The following is a 23,208-nucleotide window of genomic DNA, read 5'->3' on the forward strand; positions in this document are numbered from 1 at the left end:
CGGTTCCTCATTTCAAGTATCAACCTGTTAATCCCTTCTACCCCATTCACGCCACTGAAATGTGGACACACACATCCCACATCTCCAGCACTTCCTGGCAAAGTTAAATCGGAAGCTACACTGAAGGTCTAAACAATAACAACTTGTTTTTTTTATAATGCCTTTAACGTGGTGAAATCTCCCAAGCTGCTTCACAGGAGTATTTTGCGATAGAAATTTGACACTGAGCTGCATAAGTAGAAATTAGTGCAGTTGACTACATACTTGGTCAAAGAGGTAGGTTTTAAGGAGCACCTTGAAGGAGGAAAACGAGGTAGAGAGATGGAGAGGTTTAGGGAGGGAGTTCCAGAGCTTGGGGCCCAGGCAACAGAAGGCACGGCCACCGATGGTTGAGCGATTATAATCAGGGATTCTCAAGAGGGCAGAATTAGAGGAGCGCAGACATCACATGGGGTTGTTGGGTTGAAGGAAATTACAGAGATAGGGAGGGAGCGAGACCATGGAGGGATTTGAAAATAAGGATGAGAATTTTGAAATCGAGACGTTGCTTAACCGGGAGCCAATGTAGGTCAGTGAGCACAGGGATGATGGGTGAACGGGAGTTGGTGCAAGTTTTGGATCACCTCTAGTTTACATAAGGTAGAATATGGGAGGAGTGCGTTGGAATAGTCAAGTCGAGAGGTAACAAAGGCATGGGTGAGGGCTTCAGCAGCAGATGAGCTGAGACAATGGCAGAGATAGGCGATGTTACGGAGGTGGAAATAGATGGTCTTAGTTATGCTGCAATATGTGGTCGATAGCTCACTTCAGGGTCAAATATGACACCAAGGTTGCGAACAGTCTGGTTCAGCCTCAGACAGGAGTTGGGGAGAGGGGTGGAGTCAGTGTCTAGGGAACAGAGTTTATGGCGGGGACAGAAAACAATGTCTTCGGTCAAAGTTGTCAAAATGAATATTAATGCCAGAGCCCTGCAAAGTGCCTAATACGTTGTGTATCTGGACTTTCATTAGAACAGTGTAGAAGGCCAAAGGCAGCAAGGTCGGAGTGGGAGTAGAAGTGTGAATTGAAGTGTCAAGTGACGTTTGCGTACAGAATGGAGGTGCTTGGCAAAGTGATCACCCAATCTGCGTCTGGTCGCTCCGACATAGAGGAGACTGCACTACGAGCAATGTGTACAGTATTTCAGGTTGGAGGAAATACACGTAAATGTCTGTCACCCAGAAGGAGTGTTTGGGGCCCTGGACCATGGTTTGGAAGGAAGTGAATGGGCAGGTGTTGCAACTCTTGGACTTGCATGGGAAGGTGCCAGGGGAAGAAGAGCAGGTGCTGGAAGAGTGAACCAGAGTGTCAGGGAGGGAATGGTCCCTTCAGGAAGCGGAGAAGATGTGTTTGCTGGTGGGAGAATTGTCCTGCTCTTCTTCAAATCGTGCTATGGGATCTCACACATCCACCTAAGCAGGGAGATGGGCTTCGCTTTAATATTGTGGCTGAGAAATGGCACCTCCGACAGTGTAGCACACCCTTGATCCTGCGCTGACCTGCCAGCCCAGTGGCAAGTCCCTGGAGTGGGGGCTTGAAACTTCTAATTCAGAGGTGGGAGCGTTATCACCAGGCCAAGGTTGACATCACATTTAGGTTTTTAAATGGGGTGATCTTATAATAAAGGAATTTGTAAGAAAAGGTAGTTACTTTGACCTATTCTAGAGAATCCCTTGCAAGCAATATACAACTCAGCCAAGAAAATTAATGGAACATTATTTCTGATGCTGACAAAACCTGCTGTGCATTTCCAGAACTGTGCATTTCCAGAGCTTGCACAACAAGGCAATCAGGGGGCGGGGGAGAGTGACGGACACAAGCAGGAGAGGCTGCCTTAAACTAAGTGCAAAGATCACTGATGCAGCCTCGCCCAGCCAGAGGACTATGTGACGATCTCTGCACAGCACGTGATGTTTCAATCGCCGCCCAGTTTCTAGAAGCAGACATTAGACCTATCAGGTCTTCTTCACAGTTGCTATAGTTGTTACAACGATTTAACAAATAAAACCTCAGAATTGTCCACTATTTCTTAGGAACATACAGGAGCAGGAGCAGGCCATTCAGCCCCTCTCAAGCCTGCTCTCCCATTCACTGAGACGATGGCTGATCTGTACCTCAACTCATTTACCCGCCTTTGCTCCATATGTCTTGATACCCTTGCCCAACAAAAATCTATCGATCTCGTTCTTGAAAGCTCCAATTGACCCAGCATCCACAGGCTTTGAGGGACAGAGTTCCAGATTTCCACTGCCCTTTGTGTGAAGAAGTGCTTCCTGATCCCGCTCCTGAATGACCCAGCTCTGATTGTCAGATTGTACCCCCTTGTTCTGGATTCCCTCACCAGAGTAAATAGTTTCTGCATATCTACCCTATCAAATCCTTTAACATTTTAAACATTTCAATCAGGTCACCCCTCAATCTTCTAAACTCAAGGGAATACAAGCTTCGTCTATGCAACCTGTCTATTTAATACTTTTAGCCCCGGGTATCATTCTGGTGAATCTGCATTGCACCCCCTCTAAGGCCAATTATCCTTCCTGAGGTGCGGTATCTAAAACTCAACTTTGTATTTGTGATGTATTTAACTCCTTGCAACTTGTATTACACTACCACCAGAGGGCCTATCCGTTGGAGTCCCAAGGGATCCCAACATCCCTTGGGAGCACTGTATATAAGCAGGCTACCCTCGAGTCTGGAGTCTTGTTAAAGGAGCTAAGGTCACACTTGCTCATTGTACAAAGTACTCAGTTTCATCCTTTGTTATGAAGACATCAGTAGCCAGATGGGATCTGACCAAGGTGAAGCATATCTTTCACCCCTTTGTATTCCAAACCACAATTACTTGACTAATTGCTAAAAGTTGTTAAAGAGGATAATCTATAGCATGTTTTCTTTCTAAACAAATGTAAAAACCCATGTACCGAAAGCTCTTAAAAGTCATGTGAGACGTAAGGTTGAAAATACCTTTAATAGAATCATAGAATGATGCAGTACAGAAGGAGGCCATTCGGCCCATCGTGCCTGTGCCGGCTCTTTGGTAGAGCTATCCAATTAATCCCACTCCCCTGCTCTTTCTCTATAGGCCTATAATTTTTTTCTCTTCAAGTATTTAACCAATTCCCTTTTGAAAGTTACTGTAGAATCTGCTTCCACTGCCCTCTCAGGCAGTGCATTTCAGACCACAACTCGCTACATTAAAAAATGTTTCCTCATGTCATCTCTGATTCTTTTAAAACTTACATTTCACATGGGGATACTGAGGGAATCAAGCGATGTGGGGATTGTGGTCAAAGATCAGCCAGGATCTTATTGAATGGCGGAGCAGGTTCTTAACAGCTTTTGGTACAAGGGTTTTTATATTCATCTAGAAAGAAACTTGCTGTAGATTAACCTCTTCAACAACTTAATAAGATGGCTTTTTGGATAAAATCGACTTGTATTAAGTGCCAGCTATGGCTTAGTGGGTAGACACTTGCCTCCAAGTCAGAAGGTTGTGGGTTCAAGTCCCACTCCATGGAACTTAAGCGCATAAAGAAAATCTAGGCTGACACTCCAGTGCAGTGCTGAGGGAGCGCTGCACTGTCAGAGGTGCCATCTTTCAGATGAGATGTTAAACCGAGGCCCTGTCTCCTCTCTCAGGTGGACGTAAAAGGTCCCATGGCACTATTTTGAAGAAGAGCAGGGGTGTTATCCCCAGTGTCCTGGCCAATATTTATCAACATAACAAAAAAAACCCAGATTATCTGGTCATTATTACATTGCTGTTTGTAGGTATTAAGTATGGAAGGACTCCACAAGACTGAGTACTGTGAGCTAAAACTGATGTGACCTTAGTCTCTTTAATACAACTCCAGAGTGCCTAAGCAGCCTGGCAGACAACCTTTTATACTCTCTTGAATGAGGTGTGCAGGTGACCCTTGGGCCTCCAACAGGTGCGCCCTCTGGTGGCAAGTCTTAGACAGTTACAATGTTTACATACATAACAGTAGGCGTTTGCTGTGCGCAAATCCGCCTGCAACGTTTCCCACATTACAACAGTGACTGCACTCCAAAAGTACTTCATTGGCTGCAAAGCGCTTTGAGACGTTCGGTGATCGTGAAAGGCACGATATAAATGCAAGTCTTTTTGTACTCGGGATGAGCTGAATCAAAAGGTTACACATGTGGTTCTCAGGACAGTGCAGATCTGGATCAGCACAGGCAAGGAATTGCTGGAAACATCACGTGATTTAAATGAGTTCAACAAGTTTGTTGGATTGTTTGTCTAAGTCTTTCTTGCCTCACTGTAGTCCCTCGACAAAAGTTTGGCTGAGCGTAATGAGCATCTGTGAATCATTTCCTGACAGTGCAATAGACCAGCAATTAATATTTTACAGCGCTGCAGACTTTGGTAAATATAGCGAGGCTGTGCATAAAGGAAAACTGTGCAATGAGAAAGTTTGCATTATGTATCTTACTGGAGATTTATTTTTAAAGTGCTACAAGTCTGGATTTGCTCCAGGTCTGGTACTTATGCATTGTTGGTTACACTGTTATTATCTTGTACAGCTTGTGCGACTATATCATGTTGCTTTGGTTAGCTGTGAAACACATAATTTATGATAAAATGTTCAGAGTTTAGTATTTTTTTCGATTTCCCACGACATTGCAGACAAAGATTTAAGGCCATATCTGGCCCTGAGGGATAATAAAACCAGACAGAATTCAATCTGCATTTTAAAGTCATACATCTATCCTCATTACTTTTTTCCATTATAAAAAGAACAAGTAGTGCTCCTGGTGTCCATCCCAGCAACTATCCCGAAACAAACACTGCCAAATCAGATCAACATATTGAGATTGCTGCACTGACGGAGGTGTCGTCTTTGGGATGAGATGTTAAACCAAGGTCATGTCTGCCTCCTCGTGTGGATGTAAAAGATCCCATGGCATTATTTTGAAGAAAGAAATAAAGACTTGCATTTATATAGCGCCTTTCACAACCTCAGGACGTCCCAAAGCGCTTTACAGGCAATGAAGTGCGTTGGAATGCCGTCGCAGTTGTAATGTAAGAAACGCGGCAGCCAATTTGTGCACAAGCAAGCTCCCACAAACAGCCATCATTATCATAGGCAGTCCCTCGGAATCGAGGAAGACTTGCTTCCACTCCTAAAGTGAGTCCTTTGGTGGCTGAACAGTCCAATGCGAGAGCCACAGACTCGGTCACGGGTGGGACAGACATTCGTCGGTGGGACTGATTTGCCGCGCGCTCCTTCCGCTGCCTGCGCCTGACCGCTTCACGCTCATGGTGTTGAGACTCGAGGTGCTCAACGCCCTCCCGGATACACTTTCTCCATCTACGTCACTCTTCGGCCAGGGTCCCCCAGGTGTCAGTGGGGATGTCGCACTTTACCAGGGAGGCTTTGAGGGTGTCCTTGTAACGTTTCCCCTGCCCACCTTTGGCTTGTTTGCCGTGAAGGAGCTCCGCATAAAGCAATTGCTTAGGGAGCCTCGTGTCTGGCATGCGAACTATGTGGCCTGCCCAGAAAAGCTGATTGAAGCACTAACCACACTCAATACTAGGGATGTTAACCTGGGCGAGGACACTGATATTGGTGCAACTATCCTCCCAGGGGATTTGCAGGATCTTGCGGAGAAATCGTTCGTGATATATCTCTAGCAACTTGATGTGTCTTCTGTACATCGTCCATGCCTCTGATCCATACAGGGGGGCGGGTATTACTACAGCCCTGTAGACCATGAGTTTGGTGGTAGATTTGAGGGCCTGGTCTTCGAACACTCTTTTCCTCAGGCCTCAGCCGAAGGCCGCACTGGAGGCGATGTTGAATCTCCGCATCAATGTCTGCCTTTGTTGATAAAAGGCTTCCGAAGTATGGGAAGTGGTCCACGTTGTTGAGGACTGCGCCATGAATCTTGATGACTGGGGGGCAGTGCTGGGGGGCAGTGCTGTGCGGCGAGGACAGGCTGATGGAGGACCCTTGTCTTACGGATGTTAAAGCACATGCTTAGCTATGCCTCGGTAAATACACCGACTATATCCTGAAGTTCAGCCTCAGAATGTGCGCAGATGCAGGCGTCGTCCGCGTACTGCAGCTCAACGACAGAGGTTGGGGTGATCTTGTACCTGGCCTGGAGACGGCGTAGGTTAAACAGCTTCCCTCTGTAGTTTGGTTCCACTCCAGCGGGGAGCTTGTTGACTGTGAGGTGGAGCATGGCAGCGAGGAAGATTGAGAACAGGGTTGGAGCGATGACGCAGCCCTGTTTGACCCCGGTCCGGACGTGGATTGGGTCTGTAATGGAACTGTTGGTAAGGATCACGGCCTGCATGTCATCGTGGAGCAGGCAAAGGATGTTGACAAACTTTTGGGGGCATCCAAAATGGAGGAGAATGCTCCATAAGTCCTCACGGTTGACAGTGTCAAAGACCTTTGTAAGATCGAAAAAGGCCATGTATAAGGGCTGGCGCTGCTCCCTGCATTTTTCATGCAGCTGTCGTGCTGCAAAGGCCATGTCCGTTGTACCCCATAAGGGACGAAATCCGACTGTGATTCCGGAAGGAGCTCCTCGACCACAGGGAGAAGATGGTTGAGGAGAACTCTAGCGACAACCTTCCCAGTGGCTGATAGTGGGAGATTCCCCTGTAGTTGCCGCAGTCGAACTTATCCCCCTTTTTAAAGATGGTCACGATCACTGCATCCCTGAGATCTCCCGGCAGGCTCTCCTTCCTCCAGATGAGCGAGATGAGGTCATGGATCCGCGCCAACAGCGCCTTTCCGCCATACTTTAGCGCTTCAGCGGGGATTCCATCCGCACCCATAGCCTTGTTATTCTTGAGCTGTTTCGTGGCTTTGCCTACCTCGTGCAGCGTTGGGGTTGCACTGAGGTGGTGGCGGGTTGCATGCTGCGGATGGAGTCGAGAACAATCGAGTCAAAGGCAGAGTCTCGATTGAGGAGATCTTCAAAGTGCTCCTTCCAGTGGGCCCTGACAGCCTCGGTGTCCTTGATGAGTGTTTCCCTGTTCTTGGCCAGGAGTGGGGTGGGGCCTTGGGAGTTTGGACCGTAGGTGGCCTTGACTGCGATGAAGAATCCTCGCATATCGTGGCTGTCGGCCACTTGTTGTATCTCCCGTGCTTTCTCCATCCACCACCTGTTCTTTAGGTCCCGGGTTTTTTGTTGGACCTCAACCTTGAGCCGTCTGTAACGTTGCTTTGCAGCTCCCGAGTTGGGTTGTTGCTTGAGGCTCAGAAATGCTCTGCGCTTGTGGTCTATTAGTTAGAAACATAGAAACATAGAAACTAGGTGCAGGAGTAGGCCATTCAGCCCTTCTAGCCTGCACCGCCATTCAATGAGTTCATGGCTGAACATGCAACTTCAGTATCCCCTTCCTGCTTTCTCGCCATACTCCTTGATCCCCCGAGTAGGAAGGACTTCATCTAATTCCCTTTTGAATATATTGAGTGAATTGGCCTCAACTACTTTCTGTGGTAGAGAATTCCACAGGTTCATCACTCTCTGGGTGAAGAAGTTTCTCCTCATCTCGGTCCTAAATGGCTTACCCCTTATCCTTAGACTGTGACCCCTGGTTCTGGACTTCCCCAACATTGGGAACATTCTTCCTGCATCTAACCTGTCTAAACCCGTCAGAATTTTAAACGTTTCTATGAGGTCCCCTCTCATTCTTCTGAACTCCAGTGAATACAAGCCCAGTTGATCCAGTCTTTCTTGATAGGTCAGTCCCACCATCCCGGGAATCAGTCTGGTGAATCTTCGCTGCACTCCCTCAATAGCAAGAATGTCCTTCCTCAAGTTAGGAGACCAAAACTCCAGGTGTGGCCTCACCAAGGCCCTGTACAACTGTAGCAACACCTCCCTGCCCCTGTACTCAAATCCCCTCGCTATGAAGGCCAACATGCCATTTGCTTTCTTAACCGCCTGCTGCACCTGCATGCCAACCTTCAATGACTGATGTACCATGACACCCAGGTCTCGTTGCACCTCCCCTTTTCCTAATCTGTCACCATTCAGATAATAGTCTGTCTCTCTGTTTTTACCACCAAAGTGGATAACCTCACATTTATCCACATTATACTTCATCTGCCATGCATTTGCCCACTCACCTAACCTATCCAAGTCACTCTGCAGCCTCATTGCATCCTCCTTGCAGCTAACACTGCCACTCAACTTAGTGTCATCCGCAAATTTGGAGATACTACATTTAATCCCCTCATCTAAATCATTAATGTACAATGTAAACAGCTGGGGCCCCAGCACAGAACCTTGCGGTACCCCACCAGTCACTGCCTGCCATTCTGAAAAGTACCCATTTACTCCTACTCTTTGCTTCCTGTCTGACAACCAGTTCTCAATCCACGTCAGCACACTACCCCCAATCCCATGTGCTTTAACTTTGCACATTAATCTCTTGTGTGGGACCTTGTCGAAAGCCTTCTGAAAGTCCAAATATACCACATCAACTGGTTCTCCCTTGTCCACTTTACTGGAAACATCCTCAAAAAATTCCAGAAGATTTGTCAAGCATGATTTCCCTTTCACAAATCCATGCTGACTTGGACCTATCATGTCACCATTTTCCAAATGCGTTGCTATGACATCCTTAATAATTGATTCCATCATTTTACCCACTACTGAGGTCAGGCTGACCGGTCTATAATTCCCTGTTTTCTCTCTCCCTCCTTTTTTTAAAAGTGGGGTTACATTGGCTACCCTCCACTCGATAGGAACTGATCCAGAGTCAATGGAATGTTGGAAAATGACTGTCAATGCATCCGCTATTTCCAAGGCCACCTCCTTAAGTACTCTGGGATGCAGTCCATCAGGCCCTGGGGATTTATCGGCCTTCAATCCCATCAATTTCCCCAACACAATTTCCCGACTAATAAGGATTTCCCTCAGTCCCTCCTCCTTACTAGACCCTCTGACCCCTTTTATATCCGGAAGGTTGTTTGTGTCCTCCTTAGTGAATACCGAACCAAAGTACTTGTTCAATTGGTCTGCCATTTCTTTGTTCCCCGTTATGACTTCCCCTGATTCTGACTGCAGGGGACCTACGTTAGTCTTTACTAACCTTTTTCTCTTTACATATCTATAGAAACTTTTGCAATCCGCCTTAATGTTCCCTGCAAGCTTCTTCTCGTACTCCATTTTCCCTGCCCTAATCAAACCCTTTGTCCTCCTCTGCTGAGTTCTAAATTTCTCCCAGTCCCCGGGTTCGCTGCTATTTCTGGCCAATTTGTATGCCACTTCCTTGGCTTTAATACTAACCCTGATTTCCCTTGATAGCCACGGTTGAGCCACCTTCCCTTTTTTATTTTTACGCCAGACAGGAATGTACAATTGTTGTAGTTCATCCATGCGGTCTCTAAATGTCTGCCATTGCCCATCCACAGTCAACCCCTTAAGTATCATTCGCCAATCTATCCTAGCCAATTCACGCCTCATACCTTCAAAGTTACCCTTCTTTAAGTTCTGGACCATGGTCTCTGAATTAACTGTTTCATTCTTCATCCTAATGCAGAATTCCACCATATTATGGTCACTCTTCCCCAAGGGGCCTCGCACAATGAAATTGCTAATTAATCCTCTCTCATTACACAACACCCAGTCTAAGATGGCCTCCCCCCTAATTGGTTCCTCGACATATTGGTCTAGAACACCATCCCTTATGCACTCCAGGAAATCCTCCTCCACCGTATTGCTTCCAGTTTGGTTAGCCCAATCTATGTGCATATTAAAGTCACCCATTATAACTGCTACACCTTTATTGCATGCACCCCTAATTTCCTGTTTGATGCCCTCCCCAACATCACTACTACTGTTTGGAGGTCTGTACACAACTCCCACTAACGTTTTTTGCCCTTTGGTGTTCTGCAGCTCTACCCATATAGTTCTTGGATCTGCTGATCATTTTCATCAAACCAGTCCTGGTGTTTTCTGGTTGAGTAACCAAGTGTCTCTTCATAGGCACTGGTTATGGAGACCTGGAGGGCAGACCAAGCGCTGTGGGCATTCAGCATCTCAGGGTCAATCAAGACACGCCAGATTAGCTGTGAGGCACTGGCTGTATAGGGCTCTCTTAGCTGGGCCTTTAAGTGCCCCGGCATTAACTTTTATGCGGCACTGCTGCTGTCCCCTCTGCTTTGGGGCTATGTTTATATTGATGATGGATCAGATTAGGCGATGGTCCGTCCAGCAGTCGTCAGCTCCTGTCATGGCGCGGGTGATGCGCACATCCTTGCGATCCCTGGCTCGGACGATGACATAGTTGAGCAGGTGCCAGCAGGAGCGAGGGTGTTGCCACGATGCCTTATATTTGTCTCTCTAGCGGAACAGGGTGTTGGTGATAAGGAGTTCATGTTCTCGACATTTTGTCAGGAGTAGGGTACCGCTGGATTTGGCTTTCCCTACTGCCAATCATGCCTCCCAAGAGGGCTGTGTCTTTGCCGACCCTGGTATTAAAGTCACCTAGGAGGATCAATTTGTCGCTCGTGGGGACGCGGGACAGGGATGTCTCGAGGTTGGAATAAAAACCCTCTTTAGCCTCATCCATTGCATCGAGTGTTGGGGCACTGATGACTGTGGCGCATTGGTTCTGGGATAGGGTAAGGCGAAGAGTCATGAGGCGATCATTAACCCCGCAGAGTGAGTCTTTGAGGCGGTCGACCAGTTCACTTTTGACGGCGAAGCCAACTCCATGAAGGCGGCGTTCATTCTCTGGTTTTCCTTTCCAGTAAAAGGTGCAACCTCCACCTTGTTCCTGAAGCTGGCCTACCCCTGCCCGCCGGGTCTCACTTAGAGCGGCGATGTCAATGTCAAAACTTCCAAGTTCCTGGGCAACTATGGCGGTGCGCTGTTCTGGCCGGTTGCCGTTGGAATTGTCCATGAGGGTCCTGACCTTTATATTAGCAAAGTGAAAGATGCCTCTGCGTGAGTTCTTCTAACGGGGGGTGGCTGCTGCACACTGGTAACCACACGGGCTTAGCTGAGCAAGGTCTTGGTCCAGTGGCAAGGGGGTCCAAGACAACTGGTGACTAGGCACTGCTGTATAAGCCTAATTGCCTATGGTGAGATGTTGGCCGCAAGCTCAGTGCCGAGTAGCGCCATTGATGGTAGATGGCCCGAGGCGTGGTTGAGGGGGCAGGCATTGGGAAGGTCAGCTGTCCGCTGGGGTAGTTGTTTTAAAAGTTTAAGAGTTTAAAAGTATTTTCAAATTATTTTTTAAAAGTTACGCAGGTTGCTTGAAGATTTAATAAATAGATTAAGAGTTGATTAAACGTTATGGAAAAAAAAAAGTTCACAAACAGCAATGTGATAATGACCAGATAAGCTGTTTCAAGTGATGTTGATTGAGGAAAAAAATTGGCCAGGACCAGAAGGATAACTCCCCTGCTCTTCTCCGAAATAGTGCCATGGGATCTCTTATATCCATCCAAGTGCAGACGAGGACTCAGTTTAACATTTCATCTGAAAGACGGCACCTCTGACAGTGCAGCACTCCATCAGTGCTGCAATGGAGTATCAGCCTAGATTTTTGTGTGCTCGAATCTCTGGAATGGGTCCTGAACCCACAACCTTCTGACAGCAGAGGCGAGAATGTTACCCACTGAGCCACGGCTGAAGGGCCAATATTTATCCCTCAATAAACTGATTTATTTAGTCAGTTCTTAGTATTATGTAACAGTAACACCGAATGTCCTTCTCACGCTCAGTGCAAATAAAAAAGTTAACGAAAACTGAAACAAATTGCTTGCAGAGACACTGATAAACATTAGCTATGGGACTGGGCTTCTGTAGATTGTGAACTGCATGCTTGCACTGCCAGTTTGCCAAGTGACGTGTGACTGAGCCAGAAGTTGCTGAGTGAGCGGGAGTAGGAGAGGTGCCACAATTTGCCACAGCAAAATAAAATTAGGCTAAAACATTACAGAATAAGTCACTTATATTCCAAGAACTTAACCATGGAGTGAGAAAACATCATCCAATGCATCAAGTCCCTTCATTCCACAGAACATATACAATCCGCTTTATAATGAACTCTAACTCCTCTGAGCAAAGCTACCTGAAAGTTCCACCCTGCCTTCCAATTATAATTCTTACATTACAGCAGTGACTACACTTCAAAAGCACTTCATTGGCTGTAAAACACTTTGGGACGTTGAGGTCCTGAAAGGCACTAAAAATAATACAAGTCTTTCTTTTACAACTGAAAAAAACTTTGACCACTGGCTAAATATGCTTGGGCACCATATTACCTTGGGAGGGGGAATTTGTTGCAAGTGGCTCTGCAGAAGCATCAGAATACGTTTAATCTTCAGTAACCTAGGAACAGGAGTAGGCCATTCAGCCCCTCGAGCCTGCTCCGCCATTCATTAAGATCATGGCTGATCTGTATTTCATATCATCATCATAGGTGGTCCCTCGAAACGAGGATGACCTGCTTCCACACCAAAAAAGGATGAGTTCACAGGTGTTTCAATGAAGAATCTGATATTCCAGATCCCGAACTACATGTTGAAGGGTGGAAGATGCCTGTCCGTGGATTTTTTTACCGTGTGGTGACCATTGCACACCAGCCACCACACGGGCTTGACAGAGCTAGGTCTTGGTCCAGTGGCAAGGGTTAACCAAGACGAACTGGAGACCAGCTCTGCTGCACGGACCTAGTGCACACACATATCGCAGTGTGGGCTGGTCCGTGCTGCCCTTGGGCCCTCGCCTCTCCTGGGCCCCGATCACGTCCCTCTACAGTCTCTCGCCACTCCTTCGCCCCGACCTCGCCGCTCCTGCTGTATCTTCAACACAAGCAGTCCGTCAACCGGCTCACTGTACAGGGTCCTTAAATTCAAGAACAGTTTTTAAAGGAGAGGTGAATTGTCCCAACGCCCTCGACGGTACGAAAGGAGATATACACAATGACTCAATCTCGGATCAAGCCGTCTCTCAGATACTTGGATGCAATGGTGTGCTTTCTAGAACTGGAGAAGAGTGTGAACCAATTGCTTTTAGAGTTGCATTAAACTGGCTACAGACAGGAATGACCCACATAGAAACATAGAAATTTACAGCGCAGAAGGAGGCCATTTCGGCCCATCGTGTCCACGCACGGCCCTCGGTCAACAGCCCTAAAGGTTACATATAAACCTATGAACAATGACGAAAAGGCAAAGACCACCCAGCCCATACCAGTCCGCCTCACACAACTGTGACACCCTTTACACTGAAACATTCTACACCGGAGCCATGTGATCACCTGGGAGAGGCAAAAACCAGATAAAAACCCAGGCCAATTTAGGGAGAAATAATCTGGGAAAATTCCTCTCCGACCCATCCAGGCAATCGAAACTAGTCCAGGAGATCACCCTGGCTGTTTCGATTCCCAGCAGCACTTACCATTATATCTGCTCCGTCCAACAAAAGGTTATCCAGTCTAATCCCAATTACCAGCTCTAGATCCGTAACCCTGCAGGTTACGGCTCTTTAAGTGTCTATCCAACCATCTCTTAAAAGCGGTGAGGGTTTCTGCATCCACCACTCATCCAGGCAGTGAGTTCCAGAGTACCCCCCCCCCCTCGGCTGGGCCGAAATGGCCTCTTTCTGCGCTGTAAATTTCTATGTTTCTATGTTAAGTTTGTCAGTTTTAGTGCCCCGCCCCCTTCTCCTTTTAGCCAGGGGACACTTGTATAATTTGTGTTTTTGGTGTCCTCAAGAAAAAAAACAAGGGGGCACTTGATTGAAAGTTTTTGGATTGTGACCCCCTCGCCCCCCTTTTAACCAGGGGGTACTTGATTATCGTTTCTATAAAATAGTTGTAGAGCTGTTGTGGGCGTGGCCCATTCACTCGGAGATGTGACCCTGTGGCGGAAGGAGCTCCTGCAACTGTCTGACTGCAAACTGAGTCCCCAGGAGAGGATGAAGGGGCCTGCTATTTTCAACAACTTGAGGGAGAGGAGGAGAGCAAGAGCTACAACACGACTGCCAAAGAGTTGGAGAGAGGGTAAAAAAAAACCAAATAGGTCTCCAGGAAGTCACATGGTTTTAAGGTGGGTGGTGGAAGGTTTTGAGTGGGGGGGCTTCTTTATGCAGAGGGTTGTGGGGATCTGGAACTCACTGCCTGGAAGAGTGGCGGATGCAGAAACCCTCACCGCTTTTAAGAGATGGTTGGATGCGCACTTAAAGTGCCGTAACTGTCATGTTTGTAATCTTCACATAAATGTAATCTTTATATAACAACACTGTACATTGTATACACCTGAGAAATGCACACCTTGACCACAGGGAGTGAACTTGTGGGAGACACTCCTCACCTGGTCATCCAGGTATATAAAAGGGAGGTCCCACGCAGGGTCAGCACATCTTGGTCCTGGGAATAAAGGTTCAGGTCAAGTAGTGACCTTGTCTGCAGCACATGCCTCGTGTGATTCTATAGTATGGTGTAAGGACACGATATTTGGCGACGAGAAACGGGAATCAACGACCCACAAGGATGGCCACCGGTAGCACAGAGGAACGGTACTGTGTTGGTGAGGACTGGAACGCTTTCGTTGAGAGGCTTCAGCAGAGCTTTGTCATGAAGGACTGGCTGGGAGAGGAAGCGGCTGACAAGCAGAGGGTGCATCTACTGACCAGCTGTGGATCCAAGACGTATGCGCTGATGAAAGACCTGCTCGCACCCGAGAAGCCAGCGGACAAGTCCTTTGAAGAGCTCAGCACACTGATCGGTGAGCACCTCAAACCGGTGAGCAGTATACACATGGCCTGGCACCGGTTCTACACACACCGGCGTCGGGAGGGACAAAGCATATCGGACTTCGTTGCAGACCTTCGGCGTTTGGCCCGCCTCTGTAAGTTCACAGACGCCTGCAGGGGGGAGATGTTAAGGGATTTCTTCATTGAGGGCATGCTGGGATTTTCAGGAAGCTTATCGAGACGAAGAACTTGACTTTGGAAAGGGCAGCGTTGATAGCTCAGACCTTCATGGCAGGGGAAGAGGAGACCAAGATAATTTACTCGCGCAGCCCTGGTTCCAACGTGGCGATGGACCAGGGAGTTAACATTGTAAACGCGACTCAGAACCCCGCAGGCAGGCAAGGGCAATTCGACACCGCCTAGGCAATCTCTAGGGTGGGCCAGCAACAGAGACAATGGCAGGGGGATCGGCAATTCACGCCATCACAAGGGACAATGCGTCCTGGGATGGGACCATTGACACACACCAACAGAGTGCTCAGGAGTAATCAGAGAGACAATCAGAGAGGAATGCCTGGTAACAGTTCCTTTGTTCACAACAATCTCAGCTCATGCTGGAGGTGCGGTGGCAGACATGCTGCGAAAATCTGTAGGTTTCGACAATTTATCTGTAGAAACTGTAACTTCAGTGGACATTTGGCCAGAATGTGCAGAAAGCCCGTAGCGAGGCTAGTTTACGAAGCAGACGAACCAGACGAGGGGTCTACAAGGCAGGTTGATGCTTGAGGCCAAGCTATGGACACTGAAGTCCAGCGGGTTCATGTGGCAGACATCCACAGCTCATATACCAAAACGCCACCGATGATGATGAAACTCCTATTAAATGGCATCCCGGTACGCATGGAGCTGGACACAGGAGCCAGCCAGTCACTTATGAGTGCCCAACAATTTGAAAAACTGTGGCCACTCAAGCTAACAGGCCCAAACTGGAACGCATTGACACGCAGTTACGGACGTACTCCAGAGAGATCATCCCAGTGCTAGGCAGTGCAAACTTGGTGGTCACACACAATGGATCGGAGAACCAGCTGCCACTCTGGATTGTCCCAGGGAATGATCCCGCGCTCTTGGGGAGGAGCTGGCTAGCCAAGATGAACTGAAAATAGGGGGGGATGTGCACATCATTTCATCTGTGGAGCGAAGTTCATGCTCATAGGTCCTACAGAAATTCGAGTCACTTTTTCAACCAGGTGTCGGGACTTTTATGAGCACCAGAGTAGTGATACGCATCACCCCGGATGCCAGACCAGTGCACCACAAAGCCAGAGCCGTGCCGTATGTGATGCGTGAGAGAATTGAGAGTTGGACAGGCTGCTAAGAGAGGGCATAATTTCGCCTGTTGAATTTAGTGAATGGGCACGTCCCATCGTTCCTGTCCTTAAAGCGGATGGCTTGGTCAGGATTTGTGGCGACTACAAGGCCACCATCAACCGAGTGTCACTACAGGACCAATACCCGCTTCCGAGAGCGGAGGATCTTTTTGCCATGCTGGCAGGTGGCAAGCTGTTCACCAAGTTGGACCTCACTTCAGCCTACATGACCCAGGAACTGGCTGAAGAACCCAAGCTTCTGACCACCATCACTACGCACAAGGGGCTATTTGTTTACAACAAGTGTCCATTTGGCATTCGTTCAGCGGCCGCTATCTTCCAGAGGAACATGGAAAGCTTGCTTAAATCCATTCCTGGAACAATCGTATTCCAAGATGACATCCTAATCACGGGTAGGAACACCGAGGAACACCTCCACAACCTGGAGGAGGTGCTACACCAACTGGACCGGGTAGGCTTGCGACTAAAGAAGTCCAAGTGTGTGTTCTTCGCCCCAGGGGTCGAGTTTTTGGGCAGGAGGGTTGCCGCGGACGGGATCTGGCCTACCGAATCCAAAACGGAGGCGATCCGTCGTGCGCCCAGGCCCGGCAACACATCGGAGTTGTGGTCATTCCTAGGACTCTTGAACTAGTTCGGGAACTTTCTGCCGAACTTATGCACATTGTTGAAGCCGCTACACGTGCTCCTGCATAAGGGTTGCGAATGGTTTTGGGGGGGTGACTGTCAAGAACGGGCTTTCAATCGGGCGCGGAACCTGCTTTGTTCTAACAAGCTGTTGACCTTGTACAACCCCTGTAAGAAACTGGTTTTAACGTGTGATGCATCATCCTATGGGGTTGGGTGCGTGTTGCAGCAGAGTAATGATGAGGGCAAATTTCAACCTGTGGCTTATGCCTCCAGGTTGCTCTTCAAGGCAGAACGGGGATATGGGATGGTTGAAAAAGAAGCACGCATGAGTCTACGGGGTGAAAAAAATGCACTAGTACCTTTTCGGCAGAAGGTTCGAGTTAGAAACGGACCACAAGCCGTTAACATCCCTGTTGACCGACAGCAAGGCTGTCAATGCCAATGCGTCAGCTCGCATACAGAAGTGGGCCCTCACGCTGGCTGCGTATGAATACACCGTACGGCACAGGCCAGGCACCGAAAGTTACGCTGACGCACTCAGCAGGCTCCCACTGGCGACCACTGAGGGGGCATCGGAGCAAAGCGCGGAGATGGTCATGGCCGTTGAGGCTTTCGACACCACAGACTCCCCCATCACAGCCCGCCAGATCAAAATCTGGACCAACAGAGATCCCCTCCTATCCCTGATGAAGAAATGTGTCCTGACTGGGGATTGGGCGCCCGCACACAGAGCGTGCCCCGAGGAGGTCAGACCGTTTCACAGACGGATGGACGAGCTCTCCATCCAAGCCGACTGCCTGCTATGGGGCAGCCGGGTAGTCATGCCTCAGAAAGGACAGGAAGCATTCATCAGGGAACTCCACGGGGAGCACCCAGGCATCGTGCTAATGAAGGCCATTGCCCGGTCAAATGTATGGTGGTCGGGAATTGATTCAGATCTGGAACACTGTGTTCGCAGGTGCACGACGTATGCTCAGCTGGGAAATGCCCCCAGGGAGGCCCCACTGGTCATGTATTCACGTAGACTATGCGGGCCCGTTCATGGGAAAAATGTTGCTGATTGTTGTCGATGCATACTCGAAATGGATCGAGTGCATCATATTGAATTCGTGCAAGACATCCACCACTGTGGAGAGTCTGCGTACGGTCTTTGCGATCCATGGCTTGCCGGACACCCTGGTTAGCGACAATGGCCCGTGTTTCACTAGCTATGAATTCCAGGAGTTTATGTTGGGTAATGGTATCAAACACGTCAGGACAGCACCGTTCAAGCCGGCTTCCAATGGCCAGGCGGAATGTGCGGTTCAAATCATAAAACAGGGATTCAAGGACCCTCTCTTCAGTACCGCCTATCGCGCCTCCTGCTGGCCTATAGGTCCCGGCCGCATTCGCTCATGGGAGTCCCGCCCGTGGAACTACGCATGAAACGTATGCTTAAAACGCAGCTGTCCCTCATTCATCCAGCTCTGTCAGACATTGTTGAGGGCAAGCGCCAGTCCCAAATCGAGTGCCATGATCGCAACTCAGTGGGGAGATGCACAGAAATCGATGACTCTGTATTCGTTCTCAATCATGCTTTGGGACTCAAGTGGCTTGAGGGTACTGTAACTGGCAAAGAGGGGAATAGGGTCATAGTGGTCAGACTTAACAATGGGCAGATATGCCGCAAACATCTGGACCAAGTAAAGAAAAGGTTCAGCATGGACACTGAGGAAGATCATGAGATGTTACCCACACCACTGCCAGTGAACAAGCAACAAGGACATTCACCAGCATGCACAGTCCCTGCGGCCAGCCCGGAATCACCTCAGGCGACAGAGACGTATGCCAAGGCTCAACCACCAGAGCCCCAACTGCGGCGCTCCACGCGAGAGCGTCGACTGCCTGAAAGACTCAATCTTTGACCCAAAGACGTTTTGGGGAGGTGATGTTATGTTCGTAACCTTCACATAACTGTAATCTTTATGTAACAACACTGTACACTGTATACACCTGAGATATGCACACCTTGACCACGAGGTGAACTTGTGGGAGATACTCCTCACCTGGTCATCCAGGTATATAAAGGGAGGTCCCACGTAGGGTCAGCACTTCATGGTCCTGAGAATAAAGGTTCAGGTCACATAGTGACCTTGTCTGCAGTACATGCCTCGTGTGATTCTATAGTATGGTGTAAGGACACTACAGTAACCTGCAGGGTTACAGACCTAGAGCTGGTAATTGGGATTAGACTGGATAACCTTTTGTTGGACGGAGCAGATATAATGGTAAGTGCTGCAGGGAATTGAAACAGCCAGGGTGATCTCCTGGAGTAGTTTCGATCGCCTGGATGGGTCGGAGAGGAATTTTCTCAGATTATTTCTCCCTAAATTGGCCTGGGTTTTTAATCTGGTTTTTGCCTCTCCCAGGAGATCACATGGCTCTGGTGTAGAATGTTTCAGTGTAAGGGGTGTCGCAGTTGTGTGAAGCGGACTGGTTTGGGCTGGGTGGTCTTTGCCTTTTCGTCATTGTTCATAGGTTTATATGTAACCTATAAGGCTGCTGGTGCATGGCCCTCAGTCAGCAGCCCTAAAGGTTACATATCAATCATAGGCAGTCCCTCGAACGAGGATGACTTGCTTCCACAAGTTCACAGGCGTTTCAATGAAGGACCCGATGTTCCAATCCTGAACTCCAATTGAAGGGTGAAAATTTGCCTGTGCGTGGATTTTTTTAAACACGGGGTGACCGTTGCACACCAGCCACCACACGGGCTTGACAGAACTAGGTCTTGGTCCAGGGGCAAGGATTAACCAAGACGACTGGAGACTTGCTCTGCTGTACGGACCTAGTGCGCACACATATCGCAGTGTGGGCTGGCCCGTGCTGCCCCTGGGCCCTCAGCTCTTCTGGGCCCCGCACCTTCACCCACGATGTTGCAGGGCCTGGCGCTCCAGCTCTATTTATAGCCCCGACCTGCAGTGGTGTTCTCACACAGGAATGGGCTGCCCACATATAAACATACATATAAACCTGCGAACAATGGTGGAAAGGCAAAGAGCACCCAGCACAACCAGTCCGCCTCACACAACTGTGACACCCCTTATAGTGAACCATTCTGCACTCCACCCTAACCGGAGCCACGTGATCTCCTGGGAGAGGCAAAAACCAGATAAAAATCCCTGGCCAATTTAAACAAATTAAACTTTAGACATGTAGTTCAAATTAAAATTTGGTTGCCGGCAGTGCCCACCTCTCGCGGAAGGCCACGATCCTGAAGACCTACTACCTGGATTAGCAGGTCAAATCTACGAAGCTATTTGGAGACTATGGTAACCAACTTGCGGAACTTGGTTGCTCCTGAAAACGGAATGGCTGAATACTTATTTGACAAGCACACCTTGGGTAAAGACTGCAGCTCAACACCTGTCCATCCCTTGCTGCTTACAGCACTGTCTGTAAAGCTCAGTGCATGTTTAATTTAGATTTGTAGTCTATCCAGTTTTCATTACCCAATTATCTAATTGATTGTACCATCATAAACTTGAATGGGTTCTATTAAGCTGCATATCGGTGGATTTATTGAAGTGTACTTGTAAAAAAATGTTCTTTGGCTTATCTCCAAATAACGCAACTTGAACAGAAAAAAACCAAGAAATAGGAGTCGTCGTCGTCGTCGGTTATTCAGCCCCCTCGAGCCTGCTCTGTCATTCCATGAGATCCGGGCTGAGCGGAAACGTTACAAGGACACACTCAAAGCTTCCCTGATAAAGGAGACATCCCCGACACCTGGGAATCCCTGGCCAAAGACCACCCTAAGTGGAGGAAGTGCATCTGGGAGGGTACTGAGCACCTCGAGTCTCAACGTCAAGAGCATGCAGAAATCAAGCGCAGGCAGTGGAAAGAGCGTGCGGCAAACCAGTCCCACCCACCCCTTCCCTCAACGACTATCTGTCCCACCTGCGACAGAGATTGTGGCTCTGGTATTGGACTGTTCAGCCACCAAATAACTCACTTCTTCCTCGATTCCAAGGGACTGCCTATGATGATGGCCGAGTTGATTTTGGACTCAACCCCACTTGCTCGCTTTGGAAGTCTCGTATGGGGCATGCGGACGATGTGTCCCGTCCGCCGGAGCTGGTCGAGCGTGGTCAATGCCTCGATGCTGGGGATGTTGGCCTGAGAGAGGACATGGACATTGGTGCGCCTGTCCTGCCAATGGATTTGTAGGATCTTGCGGAAGCAGCGCTGGTGGTACTTCCCCGGCGCTTTGAAGTGCCTGCTGTACATAGTCCATGTCTCTGAGCCATATAGGAGGGCGGTTATCACTACTACTCTCTGATACACTGATCACACTCTGGTGCGATGCCCAATCTCTTCTGGTCCACGTGACGACGGGCGACAAAACAACGATGGTTAAAAAAATCCTCTGTCTGATACACACCTTCGCTCCACATCCCTCGATACCCTTGCATGACAAAAATCCATCGACATGTCAATTGACCCAGCATCCACAACCTTTGGGTGGAGGGGGAGGGAAGGAGGAGGAGGAGGGAAAAGAAAATTCCAGATTGCTACTGCCCTTAGTGTAGAAAAAGTGCTTCCCGACTCCTCCAATGGCCTAGCTCCAATTTTTAAGATTATGTCCACTCGTTCTTGATTTACCCCACCAGAGGAAATAGTTTCTCTGTATCTACCCTATCGAACCCTTTTTTTAAAAAAAGCATTAACACTTTCTGGAGAGGCAATGGGGTTTGATCAGCTGCTGCACAACTCTGTACAGAGTTTAAAAGAAAAATAGAATTCCAGTTGTAATGCATTTCCTTCATGCGTTCTTTGCTTAAGAATTCATACACCTTGCTAATAAGAACTAGTTGGTTTATTAACAAAGGTTTAACAATCACACTACACAATACCAGTTCATCCACTAGTCTCACAACTACATACCTCATCGTGTATGACCTAGTCCCAACTGGCTGGGGTTTTATTGAATCTCGTGAACATCACAGGACTGGCTAAGCCGCATTAAGGCGGATTGCAAAAGTTTCTATAGGTATGTAAAGAGAAAAAGGTTAGTAAAGACAAACGTAGGTCCCCTGCAGTCAGAATCAGGGGAAGTCATAACGGGGAACAAAGAAATGGCAGACCAATTGAACAAGTACTTTGGTTCACTAAGGAGGACACAAACAACCTTCCGGATATAAAAGGGGTCAGAGGGTCTAGTAAGGAGGAGGAACTGAGGGAAATCTTTATTAGTCGGGAAATTGTGTTGGGGAAATTGATGGGATTGAAGGCCGATAAATCCCCAGGGCCTGATGGACTGCATCCCAGAGTACTTAAGGAGGTGACCTTGGAAATAGCGGATGCATTGACAGTCATTTTCCAACATTCCATTGACTCTGGATCAGTTCCTATCGAGTGGAGGGTAGCCAATGTAACCCCACTTTTTAAAAAAGGAGGGTGAGAGAAAACAGGGAATTAGCCTGATCTCAGTAGTGGGTAAAATGATGGAATCAATTATTAAGGATGTCATAGCAGTGCATTTGGAAAATGGTGACATGATAGGTCCAAGTCAGCATGGATTTGTGAAAGGGAAATCATGATTGACAAACCTTCTGGAATTTTTTGAGGATGTTTCCAGTAAAGTGGACAAGGGGGAACCAGTTGATGTGGTATATTTGGACTTTCAGAAGGCTTTCGACAAGGTCCCACACAAGAGATTAATGTGCAAAGTTAAAGCACATGGGATTGGGGGTAGTGTGCTGACATGGATTGAGAACTGGTTGTCAGACAGGAAGCAAAGAATAGGAGTAAATGGGGACTTTTCAGAATGGCAGGCAGTGACTAGTGGGGTACCGCAAGGTTCTGTGCTGGGGCCCGAGCTGTTTACATTGTACATTAATGATTTAGACGAGGGGATTAAATGTAGTATCTTCAAATTTGCGGATGACACTAAGTTGGGTGGCAGTGTGAGCTGCGAGGAGGATGCTATGAGGCTGCAGAGCGACTTGGATAGGTTAGGTGAGTGGGCAAATGCATTGCAGATGAAGTATAATGTGGATAAATGTGAGGTTATCCACTTTGGTGGTAAAAACAGAGAGACAGACTATTATCTGAATGGTGACAGATTAGGAAAAGGGGAGGTGCAACGAGACCTGGGTGTCATGGTACATCAGTCATTGAAGGTTGACATGCAGGTACAGCAGGCGGTTAAGAAAGCAAATGGCATGTTGGACTTCATAGCGAGGGGATTTGCGTACAGGGGCAGGGAGGTGTTGCTACAGTTGTACAGGGCCTTGGTGAGGCCACACCTGGAGTATTGTGTATAGTTTTGGTCTCCTAACTTGAGGAAGGACATTCTTGCTATTGAGGGAGTGCAGCGAAGATTCACCAGACTGATTCCCGGGATGGTGGGACTGACCTATCAAGAAAGACTGGATCAACTGGGCTTGTATTCACTGGAGTTCAG

The 23,208-nt window shown here is 48.2% G+C and overlaps 1 long non-coding RNA gene across 1 annotated transcript in view; it reads left to right on the forward strand.

Moving 5' to 3' along the window:
• LOC139250271 (uncharacterized) overlaps positions 1-23,208 on the forward strand; it is a 90,719-nt gene that overhangs the window by 31,212 nt on the left and 36,299 nt on the right. The gene's annotated exons all lie outside the window — the stretch shown is intronic.

The sequence above is a fragment of the Pristiophorus japonicus genome, chromosome 2 (assembly GCF_044704955.1).
Source record: "Pristiophorus japonicus isolate sPriJap1 chromosome 2, sPriJap1.hap1, whole genome shotgun sequence".
Taxonomy (NCBI): Eukaryota; Metazoa; Chordata; class Chondrichthyes; family Pristiophoridae; genus Pristiophorus; species Pristiophorus japonicus.